Source organism: Balearica regulorum, chromosome 2, assembly GCF_011004875.1.
Source record: "Balearica regulorum gibbericeps isolate bBalReg1 chromosome 2, bBalReg1.pri, whole genome shotgun sequence".
NCBI classification, from domain to species: Eukaryota; Metazoa; Chordata; class Aves; order Gruiformes; family Gruidae; genus Balearica; species Balearica regulorum.
In genome coordinates, this window is record NC_046185.1 from 91408732 (window position 1) to 91419793 (window position 11062).

Consider the following 11062-nt stretch of genomic DNA (forward strand, 5'->3'; position numbering starts at 1 on the left):
TCTTGAAAAGCACTAATTCTTGGCTGAAACTGCTAGAGAGTGATATAGCACTGTACTTTTCATTGTACTTGAATTAGTTTTGGTCTGGGGTTTCCCTTTTCATCTCCCACATCATATTTTTCAGGAAACTCAATACTGTCAGGAAGGTACAAGTTTCTTCGGGCTGCAAATGCATCACACAAAATATTTGAAGTGAAATCCGGGCTTGCTGACAGTCATAAAGTTAATCTAGCTCTGCTTCTCAGCCTTTACAACCACTGGAGGACATCACAACCCATAAGACAAAGGCTGTGCAATTTGATAGGTAACTTAAAATTCAGGGCCTTCACAAGCACTGCCTACACGAAGTAGCGGCTGTGACTTCAGCTGTGCAAGTTGTGGTGCTTTCTGCCCGCTGTCAGATCCACATGCACATCCCAGGCTCACCCAGCCCGTCACGGGCACAGCCGAGAGGCCAGGACACTGCAGCGCCTTACAGCATGCGTCCCTTTTGTGGACGGGACCCCACCAGGAAGAATTAAGTCTTGTGAAACATTTACAAACGCTAGATTAGGGGCGGTGTGCTTGCAAGGCAGCTGAAGAGCAGATGCTCAGCATGAGCAAATTATCAGAGTAGTAAAATGTTTGACCCTCTGGCAAGGGTCGAATAAGGACCTCCTCCCAAAATTTAAGATTCAGAGACACTGTTCAGGGTGGTATAAATACATGTGATTTAATACACAAGTGTTTCCACTGAAGCTATTATGTCAGAGTATTAACAGTTTCAGTTTGATGTGCTGATGTCCTTAAGTACCTAAGCAGAAGAACTACTTACATGCTTTACATTACATATACAAGTGGAATAAGTATTTTGCTGACTCAGTGCCAGGTCCTGGATGAAGTTGATACTTGAGAAAGACCATCACTCCTACTGAAGAGGCCTGCTGTCATCTCCAGAAGAGGGCAGTGCTGGCTTAAACTAGCAGGACACAGGCCCTCAAAGTCTTGCCTTGCAAAGGGCAGTAAATTTCTTAAAGCAAAAAGTCCCAGTCAGAATATTGCATAGATGTGTAAAAACTACCACGCTACACAGGAACAACCAGTAGAGCAGTCCTGAGCAAGAGACCAAGTTTTGAAACATTTATCAACAACGTTCATATTTTGTCTTGAGATTTGGGCAGAAGGTGGCTCTATTTCTCACAACCTTTCTGTCTTTAGAAAGCCCTAGACAGGTTAGATGAATTACTATTTCTACGAAAAGGAAAGTGATTGATTTATCTCTCGTTTGATCTTATAGAGCTCAATCTGCCTGTTCCTTTTATCAGAGGCATAAGGAAAAGGTTTCATGCTCAGAGTCACCCAGATATTACTCCCCCAGAGGCACAGAGAAACTTGGAGGAAGGAGCTCTTGGTTCAGATCCTCCTCTTACCTGCACAACTCACATGTAATACCAGAAAAGAAAGTGACGTTGCTTAGAGAACTGTGGCTCGGGGACTAAGAACTGTGAAAGGACTGTTCACTTTCAAGCAACAGAAAGAGAAATGAGTTGCAGGAATCGTACAGAGGTAACCTCCATACAAGGGTAAAAAACACACTTAGAGGTCAGCCTGCTTTAGGCAGATCCTCTGGCTTTCCTGACAACTACTTGCCCTCATTAAGCAGAAGCAATGCGATTGTGAGGAACCACACATGCTCTGGGAAGAGGCAGCCAGAGGAAGGCGGTGTTCAGCCATGCACGAGACTGGGATGATGGGTTCGCACCCTGGGTGATCCAGACTGTCTTTGGTCTCCTTGGCCGCGAGCGATTCCTGAGTAATGCATAGTCCTGTGGGTAAAGCAAACTCAGAAAACACCTGAAGAGAATGGAGCAATTCAAACCCCAGCCAGAGCTGAATCTCATGGGAAATTGAAATAAAGATAGGAGGCTACTGCCAAGGATTTAAACAGAGCTTCGTTATGTATCAGCAAGCAATGGGTGCCAGCAAAGCTGAGGGCAATCAGAAGATAGCTTTGTCTCTGACAAGCTCCATTCCTGACAGGCTTTGACTCTGATCATTTGACATTTTAAAGAGCTTTTAGTTATTTCAGGTACAGAAGGTTATGAAATGCAATTATAGGAGCTGGAGGAGGCCTGCACACCAGATAAAAAGCTGGCAGAGATGCTTTCAAGCAAGAGGCTGGGAAATCAAAAGCTTTGTGCACATTTTAACGCAAAGATCGGGAGCACTTTTTGGGTCGTGCTTGTGCCTCGGGACCAAGCACAAGGAAGCAAACTTCTGGAGAAGTTGTGAAAACACAGGAACTCAACCCAGAGCAAGGTTGATCTTAGGAAACATGGACAATGGCTTCACACTGTGAACATGATAGAGATAACAATTCAAAATAAAGCTGCAAAACAAAGACCACAGAAAGGTCAACGTCAGGGCACTGCAGGGGCCGGCGGCTCCCTGGGACTGGGTGCCGGGAACATTGAGGGCTGCCCTGGGTGAGTCACGGCAGGGCCTGGCAGCCAGGGCCCAGCAGCCAGGGCCCGTCCCACCACCCCAGCCAGGAGCAGGGCAGCCAGGGGAACCAGGTCAGCCTGTGCACCTCCCCGGGGGATGGGGGATCAGGGTCAGGCCCTGTGATGGGAACCAAGGTGAGAGCGAGCAAGGCCTGATAGCACCCTCAGGGCCCTAACACTCAGCGAAAACATGCAAAATTCAAGAAAATGAGAAGCCCTACAACACATGAAGCTACTACTTTCAGAGTTAACAGAAAGCACAACCTAAGACAAGGACCAGAACTTGGCAGGGGGGGGAATTAACTACAACAGATCATAAACATATTGGAAGAGGCAGTGATATGTGTCCAGCATGGATAAGAGGGCTACTGCTACCCAGTAAAATGCTGTCCACAAAGCAATTGCAGAGTAACAAGAGATTAAACAGCAGTAACAGAAGCTGTCCGTTTAGAAGGAAAAGGCATACTTACTTACTTCAAATTTTGGCACACATACAAGGAAATGGAATGTCAGAAAAACAGCCTGATCTGCTGTGTTGAAACTTTAAAGGGGGTGAATTAGTTAACAGAAAACAGTAGCCTGCCATTAAGATGATGATAGTGAGGGGAATAGATGTTCTCTTCTAGCTCTAACATCAATGGGAAAACAAGAGCAGTCTTGGGTCACTATTACTATATTTTCCATTTCAAGCTTTGAGAAATAAGCAGGACTAGCAGAAAGTGAGCCCTCATCCAGCATCACTGCTCATTTCTTACATCTGTGTTTTCATAGTGAAAGTCGGTGCTACCAGGTACTGTGGACTTCCATGCGGTACTCCGCTCCAGTAGTCTATCACTAAAGGATTGAGCCGCAAGCCAATAACCAAAACTTTGATTATTCCCCCCCCCCCCCCCCCCAGCTGTACTCCTGGGAGGTTTGTCCCTTATATATATATAAACCACTAGGTATCTAAAAGGCTTTTCTGTGTCCAACATCATTGCCTTCGAAAAGCTTTACAATATCCAGTACTTCAGCACAACTCCCCGAAAGAGGATTTAGGTATTCCTCCACTCCCTCAAGTTGATGGTGTTCAGAAGCAGGCCTGTGACTAGCACTTGCAGAGCATTTTCCTTTGAAGGAAAATGGAACTTTCCCTTCCACAGAGTATATGTCAGTCTCATATACAGGAAAATATAGGTAAAGGAAAGGGAGAGGAAATAAGAGGGATTTATGAAGGGATGGTAAATAGACTTACTGTTTTCAGTCTGTCAACAAGACGATAATAGCACTGCCCCCATCCCAGATTCCCCTGGCAACACTTACTGCTTTTGTAATTACACTTGCCTTTAAAATTATTTTTCCTCCTTCATTGTTGTGGGAGAAATCCACATAAGCAACAAGGGAACCATCTGACAGCACATCAGGGAAAGAGTGAAATTATTCCATGCAAAAGTGCTTTCAAATACACAAAAGGAATATAATAAAAGACTTGCAATCTCTTGGATAATCTGTAACATTAATAGGCACAGTCATGCAGACAGAAGTGTGATTTTTTTTAATCTGGCACCATGACTCAGGGTCCTGAGAGCCTAAATTATCTCCTTAATCCACATACAAAACACTATTATCATTAAAATTACCTATTATCTAACTTTTTTTCTTTACCTTATCATATTCCTTCTTTTCTTAGAGGTTAGGCATTCCACTTGTTCTTTATAGAGACAAACTAATTGAGCTAATGACTGAAATCTCTGCACACGCAACACAGCTGGTGTGTTATTTCTCTGGTTTAATTCAATAAATTCAGAACAGTTTCTTAAAAAAAAAACCATATCTGGGATTCTTTAATGAGAATATTACAGTACTGACATCATATTGTAAGGGTGAACTTCATCTGGACCCTGAGTGATTCTGAGGGTAGGACACTGCTACAAAGCTACAACCAAAAGCAGGCTTTTCTAAACTAGCTCTTGGAAAACATTGTCTATGCTTCATCTGGACTTCCAACTTTCAAGAACTGAAGAGAGGCGAATATATGTGCTGTGATTTTACAAATGAAGCAGTCTAAATCCATTTATTCTGCTACTAAAGCCAGTAAGAAGGCAACCAGTGATAATGCAGTAGTCACAAGCAAGCAGGCTTTATCATTTCAAATTGGAGGCTGACTGACAGAGGAAATATGTTGCTGGATAATTCACAAGGGCATGATTAATGCAAGACTTTCAGTAGATTTATCATGTGACAGACCCTGATGGAAAAAAGCAGTGGGTGGGAAGGGGTATATTGAATACAGTGAAGAAAAAGAGGAAATGCAGCACAGCATTAGCCAGGAACACTCTCTTTGATTTCATTTTAGCAACAGTTGGACATAAAAATCCCACATAGCGCACAGCTTTCTGTAGCAAGCAGTCAGCTATTGGGTGCTAGTCTGTGATGATCTGACTCACTTATGTAACGACAATTAAGTTGCTGTGCTAAATGACTGCTGCTGATTAAATGCCACAGTGCAGGTGCTATTCTGATTTACATCCATCATGTGAAGAGTGTGGCTTAATGCAGATGCTGACAGTATTTACAAATTAGAAGCTGTGGGTGGTGGAAAGGCAACAGAACCTCAGAAGTCAATAGCTGGACTGCTTTTGTCACAGAGGATACACTCAGACCAGATGACCCTTTTAAAGTACCTCCTTTTACTTCCTCATACCAGTGAAGATAAATGGCTGGCACGGGGTCAAGCAATCTGTGGTTACTTCTTCCATCTTTTATCTCCCTTGCACCGGTACCATCAGCACCCAGCACTACAAGGGACATGGCAACTGAAGTTATAAAGAGAAGAGGCACCTAAGGGAACCTCAAAGCTGCAGAAAAAGGTTTCCACTAATCTTTGCTGCGGGCTTTCATTCTCCCCAGTGAATCCCTCTTCCCAAAACCCCTTCAGGAAAGCATCTGACATGTGGTTAGTGTTGCAAACTTGTCAGCATAGCTTGCATGTCAGGCACAATCAGTACTTTTGCCTGCTAGAGAGAAGCCAGATCTTGAGACTGGGGGAACCCCTACAGACAGTGCACGTAACTGCTGCAGAGCAGAAGCAAGAGACAGGACAGAGAAAGCAGGAGGCTCTGGTTTAAACCTCTTCTATAATTTGCTAGCAGAATCCTTGACAGGTCTTGCTGTGTTTGAAATTAGGCTATCATCTCAATCACTTTTAAAACATAAAAGAAGCCAATATAAGCTCTGATGTGAGAAGTTCCTACAGCTGGCAGCAGGAAGATTTCTCAAGGAGGTATGCCTCTGGGCTTGCCCTGCTCCTTACAATCTTTTCCTGAGAGTCTGCCACTGGCCATTGTCAGAGCTGGGGACACTGACCCACATGGACTTTTCTTCTGATCCAGCACAGTCCCTTCTGATGTTCCAGCAAAACAGTGGCTGTCTCCTCTGCCCTCCCCACAGCACCGTCTGAGGAGGTATGCTCCTTCTCAGAAGAGAGACTTTGCATTTCACCCAGCTGACAATAAGCTTCACGAAACTGGGACAACAACTGTGACAACACTATACCCTGCCTGACAGACTACATCTTTTTAATTTTTTTTTTTCATCCTGGCTGCTGCAGTATGCCAGGAAGAGTAAAATAGGTTAAAAGCCAAGGTAAATGACACAAAACCAGTCAAAAGTCAAGCCTTCCCCTGTAGTCAGATGCTCTATAGTTAAACACGTGGGAGTACAGCAACTCACCTCACAGCACTGGTTGACAATCACCCATACAAATAGGCAGAGAAGTACCCTCGTACCTCTGCTACTAGCTCATAGTTGATAAAAAAACCTAAATGCCAAGATGTTAGGAGAGAAGACTTGATCTGACACTGCAGATGAGAGAGAATCTTAAATTCCACACAAAGCATAGCTAGCAACGTGCAGAGGTAACAGTTATGCCCAACACATCAGCATCATCCATAATAACTACCCCAAGGGTGGAAACCACTAGAGCAGAAAACACATCACAGGGGGCCTGAAATTCTCTTTCTGGAGGATATCTATAATGCCATGGTCAGTATTCCTGGGCTGACAAGAACAATAAAGGCTAGTAGGCTACCCAATTCTTTTCAATGATAAAAAAAAAACCTAAGAACAGCATGAGCTACATGGGTAGACTTATGTCCCCAGCCAAGAGGTGGCTGTAGGAAGGCTGCTTGGACAGCTGGCCCAGCAACGAGAAAACGACTGACCTTCAGAAGTAACACTCCAATTATCATTCAGTACCTTTTCCTCCATCCTGAACAAGAGTCATCTGTATTTTCTCAAGTAGCTGTGTTTATTCTATGGTTATAGTCATATTTTTCTTGTTAATTCCATCTCCCAGCTCATTTTAAATGATTTCTAGTGGGTAGGAAGAGCAAATATATACAGGTAAGCATTTTCAGAGTCTAAATAGCTGCTTCACCTGCAACTCTCAGCTAGAGCTTGTGCAGAATAAAAGGTCTGCATCAGTCAACCCCAACATCCAACCTTAATCTTCATATATTATTGACTTTAACTTTGTGTATTGCTGTGACAGAAACTACTCATATATGAGGAAGAAAATGAGCAGAATCCTGTTATATTATTTACAAGGTGTCAAAAAGACGCACAAAGCTTTGCACATAAAGAAGAAAGTCCCTACCTTTGAGATTTTAATCTAATCGTGAAGAGACACTGCCAGTGGTCCCAGTTTCACGTGGGCAGCATCACCACGTGTACAGACTGGTGGTATACATGTGTGGAGAGCCCAGAGGTTATTTTACTGACTATTATACAAGGCCTAATGTTTTCAAATTAGCATTTCCACATGCGCATTTTCAGATATTAGCCTACACACTGTACCTGATAACCGACATAAATCTTACCATGAAAAGATAGAATGACTTTTTGAATTCACAGGGATTAGCCTGTGGTAGTCAACACACAGCCAGCTTTCTATACAGCCTTAAACTGTTCTTAAGCAGTCTCTGAATGTCACTGGATTAACGTGATCAGGAACAGGATCTGAGGCTGGGGAATTCTGAGGTAAGTATAGCACAGGTTAAGAAACCAAGCATCAGTGATATACAAGAAAGATGTTCAGATATCAGGTACCAAAATTGTCAGAGAAAGTGGAAGCCCTGTGTTATAAGAGGACACCAAGATTGCCTTCTTTAGCCTAGAACAGAAGGAAGGGGGGGAATAAGGTTGGCAATTATCAGAGCTGTTTTTCATGAACACGTGAAACATTGTGAACATGAGATAGGGAAAAGAACTATTCAAGCCAACGAGCCAGAGGATAAAGACAAGTAATGAATAAACTTAGCCTGCAAATTAGGCCCAGCAATGCAATTTGATTCACGACCAGCCTTCTAATGGGAGACAGAAGAAAGAGAGCAGGAAGTTCTAACTACTTTTAAATGGAGATTGATTAGTCTGTGGAAGAGACTGTATGATGTGATTGCACCCCAAAAGAAGGGCTTGGTGATCTGGGGCAGGAAAGAGTCTCCTATGACCCTACAGAGTTTAAGCCACAAGGACTGGGGTAGAATTTGAGTGCTGTGTTATGACACAGAGCAGTAAACCAAGAACCATGCCTGACACAGCAATGATGGCTTGTGATCCAACAGGCGCTTGGCCATGAACAAGGGGTTAAATCCTGCTCTGCCCTCCCTTCCACTTGTAACCTGTTCAGAAGAGCTAGTGGAGTAGCCAGGAGGTAGGAGAATGCCCCTGGGATGGTCAAGTTCCAGAGGCAGGCTCATGGGACTGGGCTGACCCTTATGCCAGGGGATTTTCTACTGTAATTTCTATTTCTTGTCAGAAACAGTTGAGCAGACAGAACAGTTGAACAGACCTTGCAGACAGGCTCTATATTTTCCTGCTAAATCACTCCTCCTCATACCATTGTGAATGGATTCAGAAACTCAGATGTACACCTCAGCAGTTTCTCTCTTCAATTAAAACTTATCAGAGAGAGCAGAGAGCTGTACAGATAAGTGTCAACAATCCATCAACTTCTACAGAAAGATGTACAACAACACAGACCCATTCTCTGAAACTCAGTGGGGCCAGGAACAGGTAAGCTTAGAAAAAGTTGCTCTCATTTTCACACAGAAAGATAAAAGCCTAGATTTGTGCTATTGTTTTTTAACCACCCCCAAGATAAGTAGCTTGCCACTGTGTACAAGTGGGGGCCAGAGAGATTCCACAAGAGATGGAAAAGCGTGTGTCTATTTATAATGTTCAATGAAACAAGATTGTTTTACTCAGAGCAAAGCAAGACTAAACTGCTGGGTTCACTGGGGCAAAGTCAATCTCCTTTCATCAACAAAGGCTGAACAAATGGGAAAGGTGACTTCTAGCTTTCACACTTAGAGGGTGATCTGTTACACTTCCCCCATCGCTATTTCTGTTTAAAGGTGAAACCTACGGGTTATACATGTTGTGACCCTTAGCTGTTGTATAATGCATCTCAAACTCAAAACAACAGGTGTCTATATTATCTGGCTTCACAAAATTAGCCAATGAAGTTGTTGCTGCTTTTTCTGGCTCTTTGGGATACAAGATCATCTATTAACAAGGATCATCTCACTAGCTGAAGCTGATATTGTCCCTACAGGTATTCCAGTCAGATGTTGCTGTGGCACCCTTGTCTTGGTATGAGCAACCAGCATACCTGGGGTGTGATGGGTGATTTCCCACCAAGCAGACTTGCCTCACAATCCTTGAACAGCAATTTATACACTGAGCCACTGGATCATAACCCATAGTGTTATTTTACCCTCATTCTTCACTGCACATCTGCTCAGGTTTCCTCCCAAACAATCTGCCCTGACCCGTTAATCAGTTACAAAGCTCTGCCCCCATACGGTGATGGTCAGTGGTAGAGACACATAGGAAATTTTATCCAAGATGTTAGTGGGCAGCTACCTATTACAGCTCAGCCCTGCTGAGAATGGGAGATCAGTGTAGGCTGTCAGTAAGCACAGCAAACACCAATGCTTCAGACTGCACCCTCAGCCATTAGAACTGAAGGGAAACAGGAGACTAAGACAAAATTTTACAGTGAAAAAAAAAAAAAAAAATCACTCTTCCGTGTAGTACCTGCACCACCACAATAGAGACCAGATCCAAAGTAGCGCTTGCGATCCACAGCAAGATAATTGTGTTGTGTAAGCAATGGAGTCCAGAAAGAGAAAGGGAGACTACAACTCAACTACTTTGCTAGGGGATGGTTAAAATGCACCAGTACCTTTGAGGTAACAGAAGAGGGACACAGGACCCTTGTGACTTGTGGTCCCCAGGGGAAACAGCTACAGGCAGCAGGACAGGGGACAATCCAGTGGAAGATTCACAGTTCTTCAAGGAGATGGGGTCATATCACAGTCAGAGTGAGGTCCTGGGCTGAACTGTGAAGAAGATCCAGGAATCAGTGTTTTTTGGATCAGCAGAACTAGTAATAGTGAAGGGCTACTTATACTTACTCTCTACATTAAGCAATGCAGCCACGGTGATGGGCACATCATCTGGCTCTCATCTGAAGGAGAAAAGACAATACATAGACAACAGCACCCTCCACTGGGCCAGTGATGCTTAGCAGATCTGTTAGTATGAGTTCACAGCACATGAAGTGGGAGAGAAGCAAGGCAGACACTCTCCACTTCTTTTGGCCAGTTACTTGGTCTTTGGGCTTGCCCCTCCACAGGCACTGCTCTGGCTTATGAAGGAAGCTGGAATGTAGCTCACTGGAAAAGCCAAGATTAGTACTTCCTGTGACACATGGGAATTGGGGCAGACTTCCTCCTACCTCTTCTTCACTTCTTGGTTTCACTTCAACATGAAAGGTTTGGTGAAGCCACTCCTACCTTAGCATTATGACCATCCACAGACTGTTGTGAATAGAAGCAAACTTCTGCTCAGCAAATATCTATAACTCTTGAGAGGCTGCTGGGTAGGCTCCTACTAGATAGTTACAATGAGAAGGGAGGAAACAGGCTTTCCTCCCCTTCATTACAAAATTATATACACCCACTGCAGTTGTAGTGAGGCTGGGGACATTAGGCAGAAATAGCTGCCCAGCAGAAAGAAATGTCTTCAAAGGCCCACCTAATAAGAAATAGTCACTTGTCTAGATTTAAAGAGTATGAACAGCTTTTAGGTGGTTAAACATAGAGATACATATATATCCAAAGAGAGGCGACAAACAAAAATGTCATATCCCTACAGTACTCTGACAAGGCCTTGAGAGGAGCTATCTGGATGCAGGCAAGATGCCAAAGAAAGCGATCTCCTGACATGAAACAAGTTCTGATGAGTCAGGAAAGCTATAAGGTCACACGAAAGCAGTGATGAAAGCACTCAGAGATGGCTCTAGTGGAGGCAGAACTCAGCAAAAGCCCTGCAGGGAACACAGCACGCTGCTAACTGTTTTACTGTGAGAAGCAGATAGCAGATCATGGCCTTGAACATCTTTCCAAGCAAGCCCAAAGCGCCCTCAACCCACCAACTGAACACAAGAATGGAAATCTTATTTTTTTTACTGATATTCCTTAGATGTCTCTGAGTTTCCCTGATGGGAGAGCGACCCTCCTTTCAAAACAAAT